This window comes from Marmota flaviventris, chromosome 4, assembly GCF_047511675.1.
Source record: "Marmota flaviventris isolate mMarFla1 chromosome 4, mMarFla1.hap1, whole genome shotgun sequence".
Classification (NCBI taxonomy): domain Eukaryota; kingdom Metazoa; phylum Chordata; class Mammalia; order Rodentia; family Sciuridae; genus Marmota; species Marmota flaviventris.
Window position 1 is genome coordinate 104119428 of NC_092501.1, and position 27861 is coordinate 104147288.

The following is a 27861-nucleotide window of genomic DNA, read 5'->3' on the forward strand; positions in this document are numbered from 1 at the left end:
CATGAGTTTTTAAAACATCAGAGAAGGAATAGAAAGATTAAAAGATAAGTAAGAAGGGAAGAATACTTCACTCCTACTGCTGCAAGCTGGCATTGGTTCTCCATACAACAGGAAATTATCAAAATGACTCTACTACCCGTACATTTCAAAAAATATGGCACCTTATCTTCCTCTTTCTTCATTTAATTTACATTTGCATTAATTTATTTTGGTAAAATTTACAAAAAAATCAATTTAAAGTATTCAATTTTATGAATACAACCATAGTCCAAATAAAGTTAAGAATACAGATGTACACAACCACAAAATCATGGCCAAAGTCAGGATACAAAACATTTCCGGCACTTTCAATGTTCCTTTTTTTTAAATTTGTTCTTTTCATTTATACATGACAGCAGAATATATTTGATATATTTATACAAACATGGAATACATCTTATTCTAATTAGGATCCAAGTCTTGTGGTTGTATATGATGTGGAGATTCACTGTGTTGTATTCCTAATTAGAATAAGATGCATTCAATATTTTTATAAATATGTCAAAATATACTCTACCAACAATGTTTCTTTTAGAGCTTTTGTATGCATTTCTGGCTTAAAGAAATCACTAGTAAGTTGCTCATCACTATAGAGTACTGTGCTTTTCTTAGAATTTTATGTTAGTTCCTTAGGAGAGCATGTGTTTTTTTATGTCTTTCTTTTTTTCACTCCATGTATGATTTTCTGATTTGCTCATATTCTTGTGTGCTTTGGTAGTTCATTCTGTTGTGTGCTAAGTTATATTTTAATATAGGAACAAATATGTAAAAATTCATTGTGCTATGGTTTGGATATGAGGTGTCCCCCAAAAGTTCTTGTGTGAGACAATGCAAGAAGGTTTACAAGAGAAATGATAGGGTTGTGAGAGTCTTAAACCCAACCAGTGAATTAATCTCTACCCCCATATGATTAACTGAGATGTAACTGAAAGTGGGAGGGTGTAGCTGGAAGAGGAGGGTCCCTGGGGGTTTGCCTTTGAGGTAGATCTTTTGTATCTGGAAAGTGGAGTTTCTGTCTCTGCTTCCTGATCACCATGGGAGGTGCTTGCCTCCCCCACACTCTTGCTCCTCAGTATTGTGCATCACCTTAATCCCCAAGGAATAGAGCCTGCTGTCCATGGTCTGAGACTTCTGAAACCATGAGACATCCAAATAAACTTTTTCTGTTCTACATTTATTCTGGTCAGATTTTTTTAGTTACAGCAGCAAAAAATATGACTAAAACACATTGCTTTTTCATTTTTGAGCTACTTAAAATAAAAATAAAGCTGGTATGAAAATTTATGAACAAGTCTTTGCCTGGACAAGTATTTTTTGTATTCTGGTGTAAAATATCAGGAAATAAAATGGCCAGTGATATAGTAACTGAATATTTAATTTTTAATAAACTGCCAATTTGTGTAAATTTCAATTGCTTCATATTCTCACTTGGATTATCCATCTGCTTTAGCTATTGCAGTAGGTGTGCTCTAGTATTATCATGGTGGATACATTTGCCATTGCCTTTTGCCAATTCTTTCAAATTAGATGGGATTTGCAGGCATCTTTATGTATTTTAGATAAAATTTCTTTGTCAGATATACATATTGTAAATATTTCTTCTCATTTTGTGCTGACATTTTCCTATCCTCTTTATTGTTTTATGAAGAAAAGTTTTTTAGTTTTATTGATTTTATTTTTTTAAATACACAACAGAAGAATGCATTACAATACTTATTACAATTTTTCATATCTTTATATATAGAGTATGTTCATGCCAATTCATACCTTTATACATGTACTGTTTTTTAATTGGTTTTATTTTTTAAATACATGACAGTGGAATGCATTACAATTCTTATTACACATATAGAACAATTTTTTGTACCCCTGTTTGTATATGAAGTATGTGCACACCAATTCATGTCTTCATATATGTACTTTGGATAATGATGACAATCACATTCCACCATCCTTGCTAATCCCCTGCCCCCTCTTTTTCCCTCACACCCCTATTCCCTATCTAGAATTCATCTATTTCTCCCATGGTTCCCCTCCCTACCCCACTATGAGTCAGCCTCCTTATATCAGAGAAAATATTCAGCATTTGTTTTTCTGTGATTGGCTAACTTCATTTAGCATTATCTTCTCCAACACTATCCATTTACCTGCAAATGCCATGATTTTGTTCTCTTTTATTGCTGAGTAAAATTCCATTGTCATATATGCTACAAATTTTTTATCCATGTGGGCATCTAGGTTGGCTCCACAGTTTAGCTATTGTGAATTGTGCTTCTATAAACATTGATGAGGCTGTGTCCCTGTAGTATGCTATTTTTAAGTCCTTTGGGTATAGTCTGAGGAGAGGGATAGCTGGGTCAAATGGTGGTTCCATTCCAAGATTTCCAAGGAATCTCCATATTGCTTTCTATATTGGCTGCACTAATTTGCAGTCCCACCAGAAATGTATAAGTGTGTCTTTTTCCCTACATCCTTGCCAACACTTATTGTTGGTTGTCTTCATAATAGCTGCCATTCTGATTAGAGTGAGATGAAATCTTAGAGTGGTTTTGATTTGCATTTCTCTAATTGATAGAGATGATGAACATTTTTTCATATATTTGTATATTGATTAAATATCCTCTTCTGAGAGGTGTCTGTTCATTTCCTTGGCCCATTTATTGATTGGGTTATTTGTTTTTTTGGTGCTTAGCTTTTTGAGTGCTTTATATACCCTAGAGATTAGTGCTCTATCTGATGTGTGAGGGGTAAAAATTTGCTCACAAGATGTAGGCTCTCTATTCACCTCACAAATTGTTTGTTTTGCTGAGAAGAAACTTTTTAGTTTGAGTCCATCCCATTTATTGATTCTTGGTTTTAATTCTTGTGCAATAGGAATCTTATTAAGGAAGTTGGGGCCTAATCCCACATGATGAAGATTAGGCCCTACTTTTTCTTCTATTAGACACAGGGTCTCTGGTTGTATTCCTAAGTCCTTGATCCATTTTGAGTTGAGTTTTGTGCATGGTGAGAGATAGGGGTTTAATTTCATTTTGTTGCATATGGATTTTCCAGTTTCCCCCATTTGTTGAAGAGGCTATCTTTTCTCCAATGTATACTTTGTTTAAAATAAGATAATTGTAATTTTGTGGATTAGTCTCTGTGTCGTCTATTCTGTATCATTGGTCTACCAGTCTGTTTTGGTGCCAATACCATGCTGTTTTTGTTACTTTTGTTCTGTACTATAGTTTAAGGTCTGGTATAGGGATGCCACCAGCTTCACTCAAAAAAAAAATAAATGAATAAATAACATACTTGGGAATCAATGAAAAAGGTGAAAGATATATACAATGAAAACCACAGAACCCTAAAGAGAGAAATCAAAGAAGACCTTAGAAGATGGAAAGATCTACCTTGCTCTTGGATAGGCAGAATTAATATTATCAAAATGAAGAAAAGTTTTAAATGTAAAAATTTCTGGCTATTAATTTTGATGGTTTTCACTGCCTGAATCTGATTTTTTTTTGTTTGGTTCTGGAGATTGAACCCATGGCCTTTTGCATGAGAGGTAAGCACTCTACAAACTTAGCTATATCCCCAGCCCTGAATCTAAGTTTTTAAACATTTGCTTAATATTTATTTAAATATTTAAGATAAATATTTAGTTAAAGTAAATATTTTATTACTCTAATATTACAAAGATTTTTTAGTATTTTTATAATTTTAGCTTTTATATATGATCTACTTATGGTTTAATTTTTTTGTGCTACAGAAGGAAAACATTTATGTTTATTTTATTTCATATAATATCAAGCAGTTTCCATAAAATCTGTTGTAATAATTTTGTTTTTGGTTTTGAATTGCACTGGGACCTTTGCTAAAACATGTACATGTGGATGTATTTCACGTATATCATATTGTTCTGTTTACTCTGACATTTTCTTAAACCTTGAAAATTTTGAAGTCAATTTTTTGACACAATACCTTTATTTCACTTATTTATTTTTATGTGGTGCTGAGGATCGAACTCAGGGTCTCACACATGCGAGGCAAGAGCTTTACCGCTGAGCCAAAACCAAAGTGCTGAAGTCAATTTTTTAAGTCTTATAACTTTGTTAATTTTTCAAATATTTCATTTCTTCTAAGTCATTTGCAAAATTGGGTTAAGGAAGCAGGAAAAGATTTCTTTACTCCTAATATTGTCAGTTGGCAATGCAAAAATTCTAATTTGACATTTACAAAATTTGGGTAGAATTTGTCATTTCCACAAGAAAACCTTTCTGGGCTTTTGGTTTACACTGACTTTAATGTAAATTAATTTAGGAAGAATTGACACATAAAAAATCTACAAAATGTCACAGCTTCCTCCTTATTCAGGTCTTTGATTTCTTGATCTATAGATTTTAGTATAAATGTCTCAAATCTTTTTTAAAAATCATTTGGATTTTTGTTGAGTTGTTGTTTGTTTTTGCTACTGGAAGCATAATAATAGACTATTAAACATTTCCATTCTTTTGATTTTGTTATATAAAAATTTAAAGGATTTTTTATATTTAACTTTCACTCTGAAAATTTGCCAGTTTATTCTACTAACCATCTATAGATCTTTTGTAATTTTCTAGCTAAGCCACCATGTAAAGTAAAAACAATTTTACTTTTTTCCCTCACTCACTTTTGTCATTGATTTTTTAAAACATGCATTTTGCAGTGTTTAAGAACCCCAGCAGTGGCTGTGGTTTTGGCTTAGCAGTAGAGCACTCACCTAGCATGTTTGAAGCCTTGGGTTCAATCCTCAGCACCACGTAAAAAATAAACAAACAAACAAAAAGTAGAATGCTGAATGAAAATGGCCAAATTTTAATTGTTTTTAATTTTATGAAGAAAGTATAAAGTAAATTAATCTGAATCAGAGAGAGAAAATTTACTTCTATTCCTTTTACTTGAAAGTTTCTATTAAAATAGATAATGAAGTTTATCAACTTGTTTTTCTACATCTATGAAATGAAAGGTCTTGTTTTTTTCTTTATTTTATAAGTGCTTAGAAACTGACTTCCTCAACAAGAGTCGTAAAGTGCAAGAAGTAAAATCAAGAATCACTAAATGAGATGGCATCAAACTGAAAAGCTTCTTCACAATAAAGGAAACAACCAAGAATGTGAAAAGAAAGCCTACAGAATGGGAAAAATTTGCCACCTACATCTCAGATACAGCATTAATTTTTAGAATATACAAAGAACTCAAAAAGATTAACACACACACACAAACCTTGAAAATTTAGCTTATAATTATTTAGAAATAAGTTATTAACTTTCCAAATTTATTTATTGAGAGAATATTATATAATTCATTGGTGTCAGTTTCCAATTTTATTATATTAAATTTAGAGAATATACTCTGTATAATGCCATGGACTTATGCCAAGTCCTAGAGATATTTTTGTTAACTCTAAATCTTTAAATACATTGTGACTTGGTTTAAGATTGACCATATGGTCTCTTTTGTGAATGAATCACATGAACACATTGACTTGTAAATAAACTGTAATCTGTAGTTTTTGGCATTCTATTAATATCAAAGGTTCTTAATTTATGTATTTGCTGATGCTTTATCTAGTTCTGTCAATTTCTGAGAGAGATATCAAAATATCCTGTTAAAATTGTGAAAGTGTTTGTGAGTTTTTGAATCACATATTTTTAGGTTCCATTATTAGTCAAATGTGCCTTTATAATTATTACTGTGCCCATATAAATTGAACCTTTATCTTTTATCTATAATAGTTTTAATGTTAAAATATATTTCTCTTATGTTCATATAGCCGCTCTTGCCTTACCATCTACAATGTATATATTTATTCTATTCAATTACTTTTAATTTAGGTGTGTCTTTTTGTTTGTATGTAAAGTGACTTGTAGATGGCACATAGCTGTGTTTTTCACTTTTTTGGTAATTGTTTTAGTCAGCTTTTTTTGCTACTGTGACTAAAAGATCTGACCAGAACAATTTTAGGGGAGGACAAGTTTATTTGAGTGCTCATGGTTTCAGAGCTCTTAATCCATAGAAGGCCATTCCTTGAGGCTGGAGGTAAGGCAGGACATCATGGTGAAAGAGTGTGGCAGAGGGAACCAGCTCACATGATGATAAGGCAACAGAGAATGAGAAACTCCACTGGCCAGATACAATATATACCCCAAAGTCATACCCAAATTCCCACCTCCTCCAGCCAAACCCTACCACTTCAGTTAGCACTCAGTTAATTCCTATAAGGGGATTAATTCATTGATTGGGCTAAGACTCTTACAACCCATCATTTCTCTTTTGAACCTTCCTGCATTATCTCAAATGTGAGGTTTTGGAGAACACCTCACATCCCAACAATTACAGTAATCTTTGCCTTTTTAAAGAAAGTTGCTTGGGAGCAAATTTTTACTCCTCACACATCAAATAGAGAACTAATCTCTAGGGTATATAAAGAACTCAAAAAAGCAAAACACCAAAAAAAAATAATAATAAATAACCCAATCAATAAATGGGCCAAGGACATGAACAGACACTTCTCAGAAAAGGATATACAATCAATCAACAAATATATGAAAAAATGCTCATCATCTCTTAACAATTAGAGAAATGCAAATCAAAACTACTCTAAGATACTATCTCACTCCAGTCAGAATGGCAGTTATTATGAAGACAAAGGACAATAATTGTTGATGAGGATATAGGGAGAAAGGCACACTCACACATTACTGGTGGGACTGCAAATATGGAAAACAGTATGGAGATTCCTTGGAAAACTGGAAATGGAACCACCATTTGACTCGGCTATCCTTCTCCTTGGTCTCTACCCAAAGGACTTAAAAACAGCATACTACAGGGACACAGCCACATCAATGTTTATAGCAGCACAATTCACAATAGCTAAACTGTGGAGCCAAGCTAGATGCCCTTTAGTAGATGAATGACTATAAAAAATGTGGCATATATACACAATGGAGTATTACTCAGCAATAAAAGACAATAAAATCATGGCATTTGCAGGTTAATGGATGGCTTTGGAGAAAATAACACTAAGTGACATTAGCCAATCCCCCAAAAAACAAATGCTGAAAGTTTTCTCTGATATAAGGTGACTGACCCATAATGGGGTAAAGAGGGGAAGCATGGGAGGTATAGATAAAATCTAGATGGGGCAGAAGTGTGGGAGGGGAAGGGATGGGGCAGGGAGGGGGTTAGCAATTATGGAGGAATGTGAAGGACATCATTTTCCAAAGTACATGTATGAAGACATAAATTGGTGTGAACATTTTTATATACAAACAGAGATATAAAAAATTGTGCTCTATAGGTGTAATAAGAATTATAATGCAGTCCACTGTCATGTATTTTAAAAATGAAATCAATTAAATATTAAAGAAAAGATTAAATGTAGATTCTTGCATTGTTGGACTTAAATTTACTGCTTTTTCGTCTGATTTTTGTTCTCTTGTTTCTCATTTTTTGATTTCATGTAGATTATTTGCATTATTTTAGAACTCCATTTTTATTTGTTTACTTTTTAATCATTTTCATAATGATTCTAAATAAAACTTCATTTAGAATATTGTGAGTGAGAATGAGTTCAAAAAATATTTCACCTAGAGTATAAAGAGCAAAAGTATTATGAAGCTTTACAATAATTGGTCAGCTAAAGTTCTACCAGTTTTGGAAACAATTATGAACAATAATCCTCTGGTTTGGCAACCCTTCATTGGACAATTATTAAGAGGAATAGAGGAACAGTTAGTAGAACAAAGGTCAGTATAATAGGCTAGAGTAGACAATTTTTTTTTAAAGTCAAACTCTCTTTTGCTTCTTTATATTACTTTATCTACTTCATTTATATTCATAGTCCTTATTTCCACTTTGAATATCTTACCAGTTTATTAATTTCTTTTTGATATTTCATTGTTTCTTTGGAATGTAATCTTCATTAAGAGCAAACAGTCTGCCCCCCGCCTTTTCTCCTTATTCCTAGTGTCTACAACATTGCCTGGCACTTAATAGAGATTCCAGAAATAATGTTTGAATTAAGTTGCTTGAATAAATGAATAATCTTTTAAGAATACTCTCAAATCTCCCAGCATGCCCAGAACTAGAATGTTCACATTTAGATGGATTCCTTTCTTTTAGGAAGAAGGAAACTGCCCACCCAGTTCCCTCAAGTTTTAAAAAGTTCAGTCACCTTACTACTCAGTGGACAATGATTTACAAAAGAAATGGCAAACAAATAAAAATGGAGAGACAAAAGGTTATCACCTTTTTACATACAGTGACCATGCACCTCCCTCCCAGCATATCTGGCTCATTTGATTTCCAGGAAAGGTAGAAGTGTTTGTTCACTTGTTTGTTTTGTAGTACTAGGGATTAAACTCAGGGTCTTGTGCACACTAGGCAAGTGCTCTATCATTGAGCTGCATCTCCATCCCAAAAGAGTCTACTTTTTAAAAATGTAGAGGAATGAGGGGTAAAAGTAAACAGAGGGGCAATGACATCTTTCTCTGGTACAAATGAGATTGTAGTCTCCATTCTGAGCTTAATTCACATCTTCATGCTTTTAAGTAAAAATTCTATGTATTTTCATTCCAAACCATGCATTAAAGATCCATGGTCACATTTTAACTTAGACAATAGTATTTTTCTGAGAAAAATGAAATAGTTTTACTTAAATTTGCAATCTGTTTTAAGAGATGTAATATTTTCTTATGAGAGTTTCCCTCTAGGAATTATTTTTCTATTTCAAAACATATTTTGAACTTGTCATTGTCCTGTTTTTGTTAATGTTCATATATTCCTCCTCTCATGACCAAATTGTGTGATTCCATACCTGTAACCCATTTCTTAACTCTTTAATTTCTGTTTTGTCTTTTCTTCTACTTTCTCTTCTCAGTCCTATAGACTGTTAACAAACTTCTGCCTTTCTGACTCAGGGTGTAGCTCAGATGATTATTCTTCATACTCTAAGTCTAATGCCATTTGGATTTAATTTTTTAAAAAAATTAAAATATATTAAAACTTAGACATCTAATTCTAAATATGTAACTTGTCTTTTTTATTTTAAAAATTTCCAAGCAATAAATACATTGCAAAACAAATTTACTTCAAGAATAATTATTTTAGCTAATATTAATAGTCTAGAAAAGAAGTTCTGCAAAAATTCCCCAATTCTTCCGTTCCTGTTTGGCAAATATCTTTATGTTGTAATATTTTCCAAATTTGATTGGTTACCTCTGAGTATTTTTGAATAATTAAAACCCTTTTCTAACACATTATTTTTCAAGTTGTATTTCTTTCTGTTTATAGATTTGATCTCAGTTTGTGACTTGCTTGCAATGTTTTACATTACTGTGCACTGTTTGAAGATGCCTTGATGGTGATAATCACTGGGTTCCTAGAGTGTGATCAGTGTGGTGAGCATCCCTGACTTTCCTTTTAAATTTTCTTCAATTTCCACAATTAAACAGATTTTAGTCTTGTTTACAATTAGCCTCTCACATTTAATTTTTGTAACATCATTAATTTTGGTAACATCATTAATTTTTAGTATAAATTGGTAATATATAATCTCAATTTCTTCAAACTTATATTCTATGATTTATTTTTCTAATTGCCAGTTGAAATTACTGAAATTAATTGACTTAAATATTTAAGAATAAATTTTATGTATTCATTTGTGCAAATTTTTTACTGTCTCTTTAATATTTTTTCCTGAAATGGCAATATCATAATGCTTTATGTAAGATAGCAATTATATTCTTTATCTTCTGGTATAATTTTGACTCATTTTAACAATGTCCTTAGGTTTAGTAAGTGAGAGAAATACTAAACACTTTCTAAAGCAGGAATGCATATGAAATTCATAAAGCAGATTCAATCTTGCTATCTTCTTTCCTAATTCTTTCCCTAGCATCCTCAAAGACAATATTTCCTAATTTGTGATTAAATCCATCATTCTAAGACTTGTGCTACAGCATTGAGATGATCCTTTATATGGATCTGGAGCTATAGCAAGCCAATAGTTGGTCAAATTATAGAATTAATTATAACTTTCATTGTTTTACTCTGATTAATGTTTGTCTAAATACTAATGCAATGTAATTTTGTTCATTGATTTTACAAACTAGAAATAATATGCAAAATTTATATTCAAGTGGTTTGTTTTCTTATAGTTAGCCTCATTTTTTAAGCTGTTCAGAACTGAACAAAGTTTTACTATATTTCAACCACACACATAATATATAATTTATAATGCTAAATAGGTCAATGACCCAATAGTAATCTTATAATAATGCCCAGATAAATACTTTTAGATAAAATTTATTGATCAGTCTGCTTTCTTCCAGAGTAAAAGAAATATTCTGATTCTATTGTGGTTAAAAAAATTGTGGAAAGTTTTATTGTATTAGTAGGCACACTGTAATGCCTCTTTAAAAATCAAGGTAATCTAATAAGTAGTTAAAATACAAAAATAGCTCAGTAGGGTGTGATCTTTCCCTCAATTTCTTTGCACCTCCCAATATGGGTCATTTAATTGGCAATTAGGCCATGAATGTATGCATTGCAGCTGTCAACAACTGCCCCAAGGAATCTTATAATTTTAAGGAATATATTGTCCTGTTTGTGGATCCCAAAGGACTATTTGTCACAAGAATTCTCTTGAACCATCTGTACCCAGCCTGTGAGAACTGTGGAATTTCATCAGACAGGTAGGCACAAACTGTTAGGTTGGCAAGACAGGCAAAATCAAGAGTTTCACAGTAGGTATATATCTAAAAACATCTAAGAAATAAGAACAGTGATATTAATTAATAGTTGATTTGCCTTCTGGTTCTAATAATTTGGATGATTTTACATTTTATTCATACCATTTATAATTATTATATTTAGATAGTACACTTATATTAAAATAATTTGGCAATGCTTGTATTATCTACTTTTAAAAGTGAGGTGTAAAACATTGGAATCCAGTTGAACAGTTTGCAAAAATAAGATTGCTATGGGGTTATTTGGGAGCAACAACAGCAACAAAAATAGAATTCACATTTTTGACAAGGAAGAGAGAATTTCTAGCAGGAATGCTACATTTTCTAGTTAATTTTCATGTGTCATTTATTCTTCAGATAACTCTACACATTAGGTATTCCCATTGTACAGATAAGGAAATATTACTCTGAGTTGCTCAAATCAATCACAACCTGAAGGAATACAAGTTTCAGTGGCCTATCAATCCCCACATGCTGGAATATGCATCTAACCACTGATGAATGTATTTTGAGCTGGGCTTGAGTTCCCTGATGGGAAGCTGGACACAATGGAGTGGGAGGATCCTGGGTCATAGAAAGCACAGCTTGGCATTAAGTACAGGTTTATCTTTCTTCATAGACATATATCTTAATATCATGTCTTCTGGCTAAAGTAAAAATCAATTTATTAATCAATTTAATGGTCTTTTAGACTTTAATAAATTATAAAAGTAATTATTTATCACAAGACATATGCCAAGAGCCTGAGATATTATTGTATACATGTTAGCCAGTCTTATCATCTCAGTATTCAGCAAAGGTGTGTGTGTGTATGTGTGCATGTGTGTGTGTGTGTGTGTGTGTGTAGGCATACACACAAATAATAATCTAAAAAACTGGCATGGGGAAACACTTCCTAAGTGGAACTCCTTTAGGAGAATTTGGAGGCAAGAACCACATGGCCAAAGGTTCACTGACAGCTTCCTTTTTTCCATCTCCCAATTTCAAACAATGTGAATGAATATCAGGATGTTTGAGAAATTACCACAGTAAGTAGTCAATATTTTGTTTAATTTGATGTAGATGTTAATGGGTAAAGTGTTAAAACTAATGTCCAAATTGTAAATATTTTTTAAATATTCCAGTTTTAAATAAACACCTTATGTTTTTTTTTTATTAATCAACAATTTAATTGAGATTCATTAATGCATGGTTAATATTTTCTATGGTTACAAACAAATCCCATAGGCTTTGCTTTATTTGAAGATAATGCCAACCCAAAGAAAAATTCTACAGAACTATCTGAAAGGAACTCTACAGACATTATTAAAATTTATAATTTTCCAATTAAGTAAACAATTTGAAAGTAACAAGAGATAATTTGTTTTCTTAAATGTCTGACTGAAACTTGGAGTATGAAATTCTTAGCAAATTAAACCTCCATATGTCAATGAAGTTACCTGTGTATAGTAGCCAGAGCAATGAACTCTAAGCTAAAAATGAAGGTGTTTATGTCATAATCCTCACAACCCATCAATAAAATGTGTTTTATGATAAATTAAATTAAGGTATCATACAGAATAAAGGTTGCTAATTATGAAACCGTAGCATAGGAAGACTATCCTGGATTATACATACAGGTCCAGTGTAAATATAGAGTCAAGTGGAAGTGGGGCACAAGGCTCTCAAACTGATATGGCATAAGAAATACTGGACATCTGATTTCCAACTTAGAAGATGGAAGACCATTATATTCTCCAACACCATCCATTTACCTGCAAATGCCATGATTTTATTCTATTTTATTGTTGAGTAAAATTCCATTGTGTATATATGCCACAGTTTTTGTATCCATTCATTGTATCTACTGAAGGGCATCCAGGTTGGTTCCACAGTTTAGCTATTGTGAATTAAAGTGAAGTTATTTTCATGAAGTAGTAAGAATGGGAGCTAAGACAAGACATTTCTAATCTATTAATTATATTTTAGAGATTTTAGCATTGTCTTTTATACAAAAAAATCAAATGATAGTAATTACTTAGGCTAAATGAAGTTAAGGTCTTTGTTATAAATATATTTATAAGATATATTTGTAAACTTTTTATTTAGACATATATAATGATATTTTAAACTAAAAAGGACGAGGTAGCTCTTCAATATTCCTACCAAGTATTTTCTTTTATCTAAAACAAAAAGAAGTCAGCTTATATTTCAGTCATATTCTTTGAAATTCTCATCATACTATTATTTTGTAGGATAAATCTCGAAGTCTTGCTGTTCATTCTGTAAAGTCTTTAATAAATTTGGATGATGACGTCTTAATGGTCAACACAGGTTCATGGTACACAGTTGCCCATATGTCAGTCCTAACAAATGATAATAATTCAAAAATATTTGTTTGTGGAGTAAACTCACAAGAGAAGGATCCTGACTTAAACAACCTTTTCACAAAAATGGGATGTAAAAGTACGTACAAATATGTATTGTTTGGTGATTATTGTTCTACAGGATTTTAAAGACGTTAAAAATGTTCAAATTAATTTATTTTTTGTAATGTAAAATCTCCATAAACTATACTCTTAAAAAAAAAAGTGAAGTTAGCCAATCTCAAAAAAATAAATGCCAAATGTTTTCTCTGATATAAGGAGGCTGATTCATAGTGGGATAGGGAGGGGGAGCATGGGAGGAATAGATAAACTCTAGATAGGGCAGAGGGGTGAGAGGGAAAGGGAGAGGGCAGGGGGTTAGCAAGAATGGTGGAATGTGATGGACATCATTATCCAAAGTACATGTATGAAGACACAAATTGGTGTCAACATACTTTATGTACAACCAGAGATATGAAAAATTGTGCTGTATATGTGTAATAAGAATTATAGTGCATTCCGCTGTCATTTATTTTTTAAAAAATCAATAAAAAATTGAAGATATCTATAAAAAAAGAAAAAATGGAAGACCACTAGCCAAGGAGTGTAGGTGGCTTCTATAAGCTGAAAAAAGCAGTAAAACAGATTGTCCTTTAAATCTTCCATAAAGGAATACAATTCTGCTGACATGTTGCTTTCAGCCTAGTAAGACTCATTTAATACTATGTCATCAAAGATGGTAAGATAAGAAATGTGAATTGGTTTGAGTCATTAAGTCTGTGGTAATTTGTTACAGCTGCAGTAGGAAGCTAAAACTCTAAATTAATGTTCTCAATTGTTACATCTACATCATATGAATGCTGAAAATGCATTGTTCTGTTAAAGACAGAGCAATTAGTGTAAAGTTGGAAATCTTATGAAAAACACAGTTTATATTTTTTGCTTTTATATAGCATTTCTGAACCTCAGAGATGGTCTTTTTACCCCATGGGTAGACATGAAACATGACCCTGTCAGGGTTGTTAGCCCCCCACCCCTTCCCTCCTGACCTGCGGGAGAGATTGGGGAGAGCACGCCCTCACCAGGATGAGCCAAGAAAGTAAAGAGTCAACTGACCACCTGCACCCAGTCCTCCTCCGCCAGAGGACAATCAGACGCGTCAGGGAGACCTGTCAAAGCAGGAGCTCAGTTTATTGAGAAAACGCACAGCTAATATAATGTACAGGAGCCAATCAGGATAAAGGTCAGCAGGGTGGGGAGAGTTCATGTGTACACCCATCCTACAGGCCATAATGGGCGACAAGAGCTGTCTATGAGGGTGGAAGGGTTCTGAGCCTATCCTAGAGGTCGTCTGATTTTTCATCAAAAAACCCAGGCAATGCCTTCTGGCTGATCGCCAGGAGCTATCTTAGCCACATGTGGCCTCCGGATCCCGAAGCAGATTGCAAGTTAGGTTTCCTCTTTTCTGATGCAACATGCCCCACATGTTATATCATGCCCTTCATGACCCCTTTTATGTCTAGATCAATTTCTACATGAATATTTGTGCTTTCAGGAAATATGGAAACAATGTTGAAAATCTTTCCCATTTATATTTATTACAGTCAACTTCCTATTGCATTCTTATAGCCAAGAACCCCAGTAACTAAACCAAAAGGATATCCAATTAGCTTCAGCATGGATCACTCTGAGCTTTGCAATAAATAATAAAAACCTAATATCTCCTGTTTGAGTTTGTATTCAATGCTTAACTTCAGTAGAATAGTGCCTGATGTGATAGATTCTCAAAAATATTAATCAACTGAGTGGAGACTAGTGCTGTAACTCTGAGTGTACAGAGTAATTTCTTCAGGAGTCTTGTTAAGGCATTGCTTGCTAAAGTATCACCAGGGTTCCTTATGATTGTGTTTATTCCTGTCCACAGCCCATTTCAGAAGAGCATGAGCCAGTGCACAGATTCCCATTTTTCCTCTTTGGTACTTAAGTTCTTGATGTCTCAAAGGGTTTCTTGTAATAGCTCTATCACCTTTTACCCATCTATTATGAGCATTCTTACCTAAGGTACAGCCATGACCCTGTCCAGTGTCTGGTGTGACTATTGTGTTATACTCAAACCATGTCCATGTTTTTCTCAAAAACTACCTTTTTAGATTCCCATCTTAGTAATCCTCTTTTAATTCACCCTTATCAATTCTCTAAAATAAAGCCATGCAGAGTAAAATCAACTTAAATGAAAAATAATACTCCCATAGTTTTAATATCAAGTGATTTTTTTTCTCCATAAGGAACCTTAAAAATATTGATAATGTCATAAACAGCCTTAAACACAAAGCCTGATACAAATTGAACACTTAATAAATATTGATATTTTCCCTCTTTCTCTAAAGAAAATGACATTCTTACAGGAAGAAAAACTGATTATATTCACAAAAAGAATATAGTACTTGGAGCTGGGTGTGGTGGTACATGGCTATAATCCCAGTAATTTGGGAGGCTGAAGCTGGAGGACCAAAAGTTTAAAGCCAGTCCCAGTAACAGTGAGGCCCTAAGCAACTTAGTGAGAGTCTGTCTCAAAATTAAAAAAACATAAAAAGAAGTCTATGGAAGGTTAAAAATTAAAAAGAACAGGGGATGTGGCTTAAGTGGTTAAGTGCCTCTGGGTTCAATGCCTAGTATGAACCCACCAAAAAAATTGATATAGTAGTTCAAATATTTTAGCCATAAGCTCCATGAGACAACTATTTAATATGATTTTTCTAAAAGATATGTAGTTAATCTGAACAAAGTATATAAAGAACAGTGAAAAAATTTCAGTACATAATATCCTGAGCTTTTGGGGTCCCATTTCAGAAATTGCCATGGTTATGAAGACTGAGGCTATGACACCATATTTCCAAGTTATTTAAATAATATTTTGAATTAAATTCATGTTTTAAAATATAGAGATATATAGTAATAAGCAATTTTTTGGTACAATTTAAACACTTATGTGACTCTGGATAAGGAATGCAAAAGATCTTGGAACTACCCTTGCAAGTTTTTTTCTAAATTAGAGATAATAGCAAAAGGGTTACTAAAAAATGATGCCTATGAAACATCCACTATTTACTCTTACAAGATAACTGTTAACGTGTTATCAGGTAAAGTGTTAAAATATAGAGTGTTGAATATTTGATATTTTTATTTGATAAACCCATTTTATTTTTCAGGACCTATGTCATCTGAAATAAATGTTCCAATGACTAATTGAAAAACATGTAATATTACTTTATTTTCTTCTAAACAACAGGTGAGAACAATTTTGGTACAATCATTGTTGTAATATTTTTGTTCTTTTCCTATTTCAAAGACATGGAAATAGCTTGCTTTTAAAACAGTCATGAGTCAAGGTGAATTCTAAGCAGATGTTTTGAGGCTTTAATTCCACCATAAAATCCCTGATATACCTTGTGTAGAATCTCTAAAATCTAATGACCAGCCAACATTTTCCACTTAAGATTGGACATTCATGGGTCAGCCTCCAAGCTAAGTGTTTATTTTTCTAACTGCTTTATAGTGAAGTTTGGTTAAAAGACTTGGCACAGTGCTCTTCAGTTTAATTTTCAGCCTGACAGAAATGCTGGCCTCAGTGTGTGTATGTGTGTAATTTAGTTGCTGTGCTACTGGAGTCTATGGAAGATTAATGAATGGTGAGGCTCTGTGGCAGTTGTGAGGGGATGCAGGATAGAGAAAACCAGCCACCATCTGTTCAAAATGTCTTTTGTAGTGCTTTTAAGGAAAACAGTTATCAGCAGGAGACAAAGGCAAACAATGGCTTTAAATATTAATGTTTCGGTTCTTGTGAATTCATATTGTAATTGTACTTCTAGTATTTTAACAAATAAATATTCATATATGATGTTGCAACCATATAGTATATTTGAATCATTTCTCTAAAGAGGAATATTACCAACAATTTAAATTCTTACCAATATTTCCTCTCAATTAGACTCTTCAAGATATGATACATATTAAGCCCAAAGAAAAGCTCTGTAAGTCATCTTTTTCCTTAGCTTTAACCTTTGTGCGTAAAATCACATCCCAGAGTCTCAAACAATTTATACAATATGCATTAATTACTTTTTCATACATTTATTATGCCAATTTTGCCTTCAAGTCTTTTCAAAAGTAGCACTTTGTACCTGGACTACTTAGTGTTATTTATGCTGTCTCAGAAAAAAAAAAAAAAACCCTACAGGAGTCCTTTTCAAACTTCAATGCAAAACAGATCACTTAGGGATCTTCTAAAATGCAGATTCTGATTCAGGAAATCTGGGTTGAACCTGATATGCTGAATTTCTAATAAACTCCCAGGTGATGCTTATGTTGTTGAATGGTGAGGCTCTGTGGCAGTTGTGAGGGGATGGATTATACCTTGCTTAGTAAAGATCGGGATTAATCTTTATTATATCTTTTGTTGTAAAGATTGGGAGAGGGTGTCATTCACAAATGTTAATTATATACATATACAACTTGGCTGTTGGTGTCTAGGTGTTCTACTCTTGCAAAGATTAAGATACACTCAGTTACCATATAGTAATGATGATGATGATTATAGAATGATAATAAATCCTTTAATGTCTGTTTATAAGTCATTAGAACCAGTATTGAGCCAGCATTGAATGCTCTCATCAACATCCTTGGTCATATTAGGAAATCATCAAATATGAACATAACAACCTAAACAATTTATCTTAAATAAAAAGCAAATAATTCTTTGGCCTGTCTTTAACCCAAGACAAGGCATTGTATTTTAATAAAAGCCTGTTGATTAGATTTCCTTGTTGTTTTCATGCATAAATGGTACTCAGTTCATCAACTTTGATTTCTAGTTTCTGTTTCTTTCAGATGGAGAAATAACTTTAGAATACCTGCAAAGCACTATGATGAGAAGATTCACAGTAACTTCTAATTTCTTATAATTAGATTGTTCACACCTAACTCAAGTATGAATATTTTAAGAAGCAACTTTATTGAGACTATCCAAAGTGTCCAACATAATTTCCATCAAAACAAAATAAATGCTCCTCTCTTATTTGTTTTTATTGCTGTTATATAATGATTAATTAGATTATAGCTTCAGGGAGAAATACAACCAAAATATTGAGCTCATTATTCAGCATTGGTGGCTGAACTATGATATGTGTAACATATGTGAATGAGTAACTAGCCATAAGCGTTCATTTTGCCATGGGTATCCATCACTTTGTTTCTCAGAAGGTAGAGGGAATGTAAACCAATCAGAGAACTGGAGGAATGAAAGAGAAGCAATCCATGATCTCTAGAAGTATTTCTCATAATCTCTTCTGACATTTCCCAGTTATGTTGTACATTTAGTTAATTTTTCCTTTTCATATGGAGCCATAATTTATTTTCCATCACACTCTTGTTACTTCCAGGTTATGATTGGTTTGATTATCTGCTGTGTGTATGTTAACTTGGCCACTTAAAATCATTGCCTTTTCCTCCTGTTTCTCAAGTCTTTACTTTTAATTCTTCTGAATTTTAACAAAAGTGGCAAAGGTAGAATATCCTAACATTATTTTCTTCTTAAAAACCTCTTTTATATTTTGCGAATATTTGCTAAACTTGTTATTTGCCTGATTCCTCAATTAGTGAGTCAAGGTGGTAGTCCATTTATTCTTGTAGCATTTGTGTCCACACAGAATGAATTAAAGAAACTCTATTTAGAATTTGAGAATGACATGTATGATAAACATCTTTCAAATGATACAAAATTAAAAGCTCATTAAATATAACACAAGTGAATATACATGAGTTCATTAGCTGAGTTCAAAAACTAGCCATTGATGTTTTTCTTCCTGAAATTACCAAATAACAATGAATTTATGAAATATAAGCAATATAACTTGACTTTGAACTTTTTCCTTTTTGAAACAGTTTAGGTGTTTTATTAATTATGATTATTCAGAGAAAGTACAGCAAAATTTTAGAAAAATAACTAAAATATACTGCAGCCAAAATCTCAACAAAATTATACTGGAAGAAATTATCAGAAAATATTTGAATATTTAGAAAGCAAATGCATTTACTGAAGTGCATCTAGGTTGGTTCCACAATTTAGGAATTGTGCTACTATAAACATTGATGTGGCTGCATCCCTGTAGTAAGCTGTTTTTAAGTCCTTTATGTATAAACTGAGGAGTGGGATAGCTGGGTCAAATGATGGTTTCATTCCCAGTTTTCCAAGGTATCTCCATACTGCTATCCAGTTGGCTGCACCAAATTGCCGTCCCACCAGCAATGTATGAGTGTACCTTTCCTCCACATCCTCACCAACACTTATTATTGCTTGTATTCTTAATAACTGCCATTCTGACTCATGTGAGATGAAATCTTAGAGTAGTTTTGATTTGCATTTCTCTAATTGCTAGAGATGTTGGACATTTTTTTCAAATATTTGTCGACTAATTGCATATCATCTTCTGAGAGGTGTCTGTTCAGTTTCTTGGCCGATTGGGTTATTTGTTGTTTTGTATTTGGGTTATTTGTTGTTAGTATTCAATGTTTATAGCAGCACAATTCACAATAGCTCAATTGTAGAACCAATTTATATATCCTTCAGTAGATGAATGGATAAAGAAACTGTGTTATATATACAAAATGGAATATTACTCAGCATTAAAAGAGAATAAAATCACAGCATTTGCAAGTAAATGGATACAGTTGGAGAATATAATGCTAAGTGATTTAAGCCAATCCCCAAACAACAAATGTCAAATATTTTCTCTGATATAAGGATGCTGATCCATTATGGGGATGGTGGGGGAAGCATGGGAAAAATGAAAAAAACTTTAGATAGGGCAAAGAGGAAAGAGGGGAAGGGAGGGTGTAAGGCGGTGGAATGAGATGGACATCATTACCCAAGTACATGTATGAAGATATGAATGGTGTGACTCTACTTTGTGTACAACCAAATACATGAGAAATTGTGCTCTTATGTGTACAATTACCAAAGACATGAAAAATTGTGCCCTATATGTGTACTATGAATTGAAATGTATTCTGCTGTCATATATAACAAATTAGAATAAATAAATAAATAAATATTTTGAGTTCTTCATACAACCTAGAGATTAGTGCTCTATCTGATGTGCCAGTGGTAAAAATTTGCTCCCATTCTGTAGGCTCTATATTCATCTCACTGATTGTTTCTTTTGCTGAGAAGCTTTTTAGTTTGAATCCATCCCATCTATTAAATCTGGATTTTAATTCTAGTGCTATAGGAGTCTTATTAAGGAAGTTGGGGCTTAATCCAACATGATGGAGATTTGGGCCTATTTTTTCTTCTATTAGGCGCAGGGTATCTGGTTTAATTTCTAGTCCTTGATACATTTTGAGTTGAGTTTTATGCATGGTGAGTGATAGGGGTTTAATTTCATTTTGTTTCATTTGGATTTCCAGGTTTCCCAGCACCATTTGTTGAAGAGGCTGTCTTTTCTCCAAAATAAGTTTTTGACACCTTTCTCTAATATAAGATAACTGTAATTATGCAGGTTTGTCTCTGTGTCCTGTAGTCTGTACCATTGGTCTACCAGTCTATTTTGGTGCCAATACCATGCTGTTTTTGTTACTATTACTCTATAATATAGTTTAAGGTCTAGTGTAGTGATGCCACCTGCTTCACTCTTCTTGCTAAGGATTGCTTTAGCTATTCTGGGTCTCTTATTTTTCCAGATGAATTTCATGACTGCATTTTCTATTTATATTCCATTGGGATTTTGATTGGAATTGCATTAAATCTGTATGGAGCTTTTGATAATATCATCATTTTGACAATATTAATTCTACCGATCCAAGAATAAGGGAGATCTTTCCATCTTATAAGGTATTACTTAGCAGTAAAAAAGAATAAAATCATGGCAATTGCAGGTAAATGGATAGAGTTTGAGAACATAATATTAAGTGCAGTAAGCCAATACCCACCAAAACAAATGCTGAATATTTTCTTTGATATAAGGATGCTGATTCATAATGAGGATGGGGAGGCATGGGAGGAATAGAGGAACTTTAGTTAGGGCAAAGGGGAGAGAGGGGAATGGAGGGACTTGGGGGTAGGAAAGACGGTGGAATGAGATGGACATCATTACCCTAAGTACATGTATGAAGACACGAATGGTGTGACTCTACTTTGTGTACAACTATAAACATGAAAAATTGTGCTCTATATGAGTAATATTAATTGAATCACATTATGCTGTCATATATAACAAATTAGAATAAATAAGCTAAAAATAAAAAAGAAAGCAAATGCATTTAAAATAAATTTAATTATGATGTATACAAGAAAATATGCTATAGATATTGTATTTGATATTTATCTCATCATTTTGAGATTTAGTAGGGAAAGGATCTGGTTGTAATTTTGAAAATTTCAATTTTGATATCAATTCAGATGTTTACTGTCCAAAACTAATTCATTGTGATATTCAGGTTAATTGCTTTATTCTTCTGAGGTTTTTGACCTGATTTCCTTTTTAGTAGACAAAATTCAGTGAAATTTTGGATTAATTAAACTGTTTTTGTCTACAAAGGAATTTCCAACATAAATAGTTTAATCAAACTGCAAAAAAATAAAAATGAAAACTGAGTATGCAGAATGGTCATTCTTTTATGTGGACAATTTCTAAAGGAATGAAAATAAAAGAAAATACACAAAATAAAACTTCTTTCCAAATTCAGTATACTTTCTTATAGGAGTTTTTTTCATTAACTTGCTTATGAAAATGGTTTTCATCAAAATCAAGAAATTTAATTAAATTCTAAATGGAGGAAATGAGTATATATACTCCATCTTACCTTTAAAACAATGAATTTTATTGCACAATAGCTGAATAAATTGAATACAAAAAATCTTTAAAAATAAAAGTAATTATAACTGATATTTATCTCTAGGACTCCCCTGTCCTTTTCAAAATGTGGGAAATCTTGGTGTATCCTTCAGGAGACATATATATTTGACTGAAGTCACTCACTAAAAGTAACTTTGAAAGTCCCCTCCTCACCCATTACCAAAGATGTTCTGTCCAAATAGCTTGAAACAGCATATTTTCTTTTATGGCAAGAGGAGATTGAGGATAGAAACCTTGAGGTAATATGATTAACCTGAATTATCCAGGTGGGGCAAGTCTAACCACATAAGAAATTATTTGAGCTGTGGGCAGAGAAAGATGATAGTATGAGAAGGATTTGCTTTTGATGACATCCAGTTGTTAGTTCTAATATGTAGGAGACTATGTGAAAGGACACAAAATTTTACAATCAAAATGAGTAAGAAAATGGATCCCCTCACCTCATTTCCACAAACCTCTACCACAGAGCTCTCAGAAAGTAATGCAATCATGCTGTGTTAGTTTGGTTTTTGCTGCTGTGACCAAAATAGTTGACCAGAACAATGTAGAGGAGGAAAAGTTTATTTTGAGCTCATGGTTTCAGAGGTTCAGTTCATGGTTGGCTGACTCCATTGCTCTGGGCCAAAGCTGAGGCAGAACATCATGGCGGAGGGCATAGTAGAGGGAATCTGCTCAACTCATGGAAACCAGGAAACAAGAGAGTGAAAGATCAGAGCCAGGGGACAAGATAAAATCCCCAAGAGCATACCCCCACTGACCCTTCTTTCAGCCATGCCCCACTTGCCTATAGTTACCACCTAGTTCAGTAGTCCTTTGTAATTATTAATTCATAATATGGATTAATCTCCTAATTAAGTTATGACTCTCATAATCTAATCATTTCACTACCTGGATTTTTTTTTGGGGGGGGCACCATAACACATACTAATATCTTGACTTTAGTGAAATAAGATTTGTATTGGAATTCTTACCTACAGAAAACAATAAATTTAAGCTGTTTTGAACCATTAAGTTTTTAGCCATGTGTTATTGCAGCAAAACCTAATAATACAATCCAAAACCACATGTTCTTGTTGTCATTTCCTTAGTCTACATAATTTATTTTGAAGGGGTTTTTTTTGTTGTTGTTGTTGTTTGTTTGTTTCTAATTAACTTTTATGGCCTTAACGCTTTTGGATACTGCTCACAGTTTAGAAAGTCCTTCAATACAGGACTGCCTTCATTGTACACATATTTAAATTTAGCTTATGTGTATTTGGCACATTACTGCAGAGGTCATACTCAGGTTCCTCTCATTGCATTTTGTCCAATAGAGAAAGATCTTGATTTTACCCACTAGTGATATTTGCTCTAACCACTTGAATTATGTGCTGTCAAGCTTTTCCTTTACTTCTTTTAACATAGTTCTAAAATTATCACATTTGCCATTAAACATTAAGTATTGGTTCTTGGTCTCTTCTTTAATGAAAGGATTATAATCATTATTATTATACTTATTTTAATGCCTCCCTGTCTCTTCAGTGGATCTTCTCATTACTGTTGGATTCTGACTTGGATTGTCCATAATATGAGGACACACTTCATATCACTTGAGTTCCAACCTCTCGCAGACTGCTCCAGATATCTTCCTATGGGTACTCCTTTCATTCTGATGTTCCTTACCAGGATATCCCTTTGCATAGACACTCAACTCGCTTTCCTGGGTTGTGACTCTTGATTTCCATAATTTTTGAAATTATGTTAAAGCTCCTTCTGTTCTTCATGCCACTCAATAATTTAACTTTGAAAATAAATCAGGTATTACTGATACATTGTTTCATGATACCATGTTAACACTTGTGAAATTTTGTAGATAAAAACTAGATTACTAACTATTCAATGACTAAAGAGTGTCGTTCTTGGTTTTGTTCACTTGTCCTACAGAGTTATAATGGAATATTTCAAATGTTCTAAAGTGAGGAAAATGTTAAATTCTAAGAAATTTTATAATTGCATACAGTAAAATATAGTAAGATGTTCTATGAATTTTAATTTTACCTTATTAATCTTATTAGTTTGAAAAAACACCACAAAACACAAAAAAGAAATTGAAATGAAATTTATTTTACATATTAAGTCAGAACTGGGGATGTAGCTCAGTTGGTTTGTCTTACATGCACAGGGCCCTGGGTTCAATCTCCAGCACCATAAAACAAACAAAAAAAAAATTAAATTAGAATACCTAAATTGTAAAACCTCTATTTTACTTGAGAAAATTAACTACTCTATTTTTTTTCATTTGAAAATAAGTGAAGAATAATCTGTGTTTTTCTCACTTTATAAGCAATGGAAAGAGTGTGACTTTTCAAGTCAGTTTTGGATTTGGATCTCTGTATTGATATAAATAGTTACATGACTTTTGGTTAATTGTTCAATTTACTGGATCTTCTTTTTGTTGTCTGTGACATGCAGATAGTAATGGCTACCTCAGTCACCTGAAATAGGGATGAAATGGGATAATGCATATAAACACCTAAACCAGTGGCTGTTAGATTTTTATAGTATTGTGTACTTGGGAAAAAGGAGAAATCATATGTAAAATTATATGGTAAATTTTAAGGAATTACATATATTTTAGCTATCTGATCCTTTTGGTAAAAAAATTTAAAAAAATATCTCCCTGAAACCTTGTATTTCTTTCTTTCTTTTTATTTATTTATTTATTTTTAAAATATCACCACAAGAGTAAAGTTTATTTTCAAATTAATTCTTAAGGCCGTATTTCCTACTAGAATATAAGAGTAGAACCACCTCTATGCAGTACACCTTAATATATTCATCTGTAACATTGTACTATGGATATTCATGTTCATCTGTATTGGCTATCACTGAAGAGTGAACTCTCCTGAGGAAGTGCCTCCAGGTGTTTCACTCATAAGTGAATGTCAAGTGGATGCTTGATGAAGGCAAAACAAAATACATGTTGACTTTATATGTACTGATAAAAGCAAACAGCAACAATGGATTGTATTTTGAACCATCTTTGTAGTTCAAATATATTGATTATAAAATCATTAATAAAAACACAGACCGTATTTTCTAAAATCTGAGTATGAGCAAATGCAATTTATTTGATAATAACTTCAAAATAGTTTTGAAAATAATAACCTATTAATTTCTCATCAAATAAAACTGAATTTACTTTCATTGTCAAAAATAAAAATAAAGAGGTAAGATTTAATTTTATTTATTTATTTCTGTGTGTATGAGTGGTGCTGATCTAGGGCCTCCCAATGCTAGGCAAGTGCTCTATCACTGAATTACATGCCCGCCCTAAAACAGAGAGTTAAAATGAAAGCTGTTCTTTGCTTTAAGACCCAAAGTGATTATCTGAGAAGATAAGGAGCTGTGTCAAACTGAATACTATAAGAAAGGAAAAGATTGAAAAAACAAATTGACAATTTCTACTGATAATTTTTTATCAATTTTCTCAATAATATTAGGTGCCTTGAATCTTAGTAATTATGTTAATATTGTTAGTAATGTGTACATTTTCTCTTGCTCTTTTTTTTTTTTTCTCTTTTTTTGTACTGGGGATTGAATCAAATGGTGCTGTTATAACCACTGAGCCTTACCCCTAGCCTCACCCTTTTAAAATATTTTTTTTTAATTTAAAGACAGGGTCTTGTTGAGTTGTTTAGGACCTCACTAAATAGCTGATGCTGGCTTTGAACTCATGATCCTCCTGCCTCATTCTCTTGCTCTTAAATCTTCTCCCATCAAGTTTAGAAAATCTCCAGATTTGACTTGGAAAGTTTTTGACAAAATAATATATGTCAAAATCTTATAAGGGCATGCATGCAGCATTGGCTCAGGAAACTAAATAGCTTGATATTCAATAGTGTTAAGGAGAGTGCTGTGTTGAGCATCTAATTTATTTTAGTTGGCTTTTTTGTTACTTTGACCAAAAGAGCTGACAAAAAAAAAAAAAAAAAAATGTAGGGGAAGAAAAGTTTATTTGAGGCTTACAGATTTAAAGATCTAAGTGGCCCACATTTGGCCAGCTCTGTAGATCTGGGACTTAGGTGTGGCAGAATATCATGGCACAAGGACATGGCAGAGGAAGCAGAGAGAGCTCTGCCCACCAGGAACAAAATGTAAAGCCCAAAGACTTGCCCCCAGTGACTCCCTTCTCCAACCACTTCCACCCTGCCTACAGTTATTGCCCAGTTAATCCCTGTGGGTAGATTAATGCACTGAATAAATTAAGGCTCTCATAACTCAATCCCTTCACCTCTGAACTTTCTTGCATGTCTTACATGTGAGTTTTAGGGGAACACCTCATATCCAAACCAAAAGAAACAGAATGCAAATTCCAGAAATATAGCCAGAATGAGAACTAAGGATCAGTAAAGAGTAGAAGAGGTATATATGACAATTGTGATTCAGAGGATTGATTAGGTGATAATGGTAGATAAGTAGGATTTAGTGAGGAGTCATGGAAGGGTACAGGGGGGGAGGCTATTGGGTCATTGAGGGTGTGCCTTTGGAGTATATATTTTGTGAGCTGAGCTTAGTCTCTCTGCTTCCTGGTGTCCCTTCCTAAGCTGCTTTCTTCTGTTATACTCTTCTGCCAGGGTGTTCTGCCATCTATGAACTGAGACCTCTGAAATTGTAAGCCCCCAAATAAGCTTTTCCTCCTCTAACATTGTTCTTATAAAGTCTTTTGGTCACCATGGTGAAAATATTGACTTAAAACAATGAGTATGCACACATTATATTCCAAGAGCAGCACTAGAATGATCTTACAAATATTTCTGGGCATCATTTGGCCATGGACTCATTTTAATGTAACACAAAGTAAATGATGGTTTTCAGATGGATTCATTCATGGCTATGTATAATTCATTAAATATAGGATAAATGGAATATAAGTACTTTTTGATTTTTAAGCAAGGGCCACTGGCATCCAGGGATTTCTATCAAGTGCTCAGGGAAGTTGATTGTGTAATGAGACAAATTCTAAGGATTATACATGGAAATATCATTTGTAGTCTGCAAAGACATTGGAATCTACCAAAATGATGGTCAACATAGGATGTAATTTAAAAACCCATCAGAAGCAACAGTTACAAGAGGGAAAATATAAAAAGAACGCAAGGAGCCAAAGACTACAGGATTAATATAGTGTTTTAGGGACATTAGATTGAAGAGTTAGAATGGCCCAGGAATAATTCAAGGCAATCACTCCAGTCTATCTCTTCATCTTTTTACCAGAACAAGAGAGTTAAGTATCTTAGAAATAATCTAAGCTACCTTCTACTGATATTTTTTGAATGTCATTTACCTGAAAATTGACAAACTTCTAAAAAGGCTAGCATTAGAAATTTTACTACTATTTTCGTGATGATTGTATGAGTTTTGCTCAGGATGTATTATCAAAAAATACAAATATATTTAGACAGTTATTAGGAAATTGAACTTTAAAATTATTTTTTTAAAAGAACTTTTAAGACTGCAAGTGTCAACGGTGGGGGAAGAACATGAACATATTAGGTTTTAAGTGATCTTTTTTGCCTGCGATTTCCTCTGAAACATCTTCCAAATTCCTTAAAATGGCACACTTGTAAAAATGGCCTCCCTGCTATATATCCTTTCCTGACTCCTCACTAAACTCAGTAAAACCCAATTCCTCAGCATATAGTTGTCTGTTTCTGTCCACTTTCTGTTTCCATTCAACTATTTCTCACACATATTGTTGGAGCTGATCTCAGGAAGCTGCTTATTGCTTTCTCTGTGCATATTATGTGA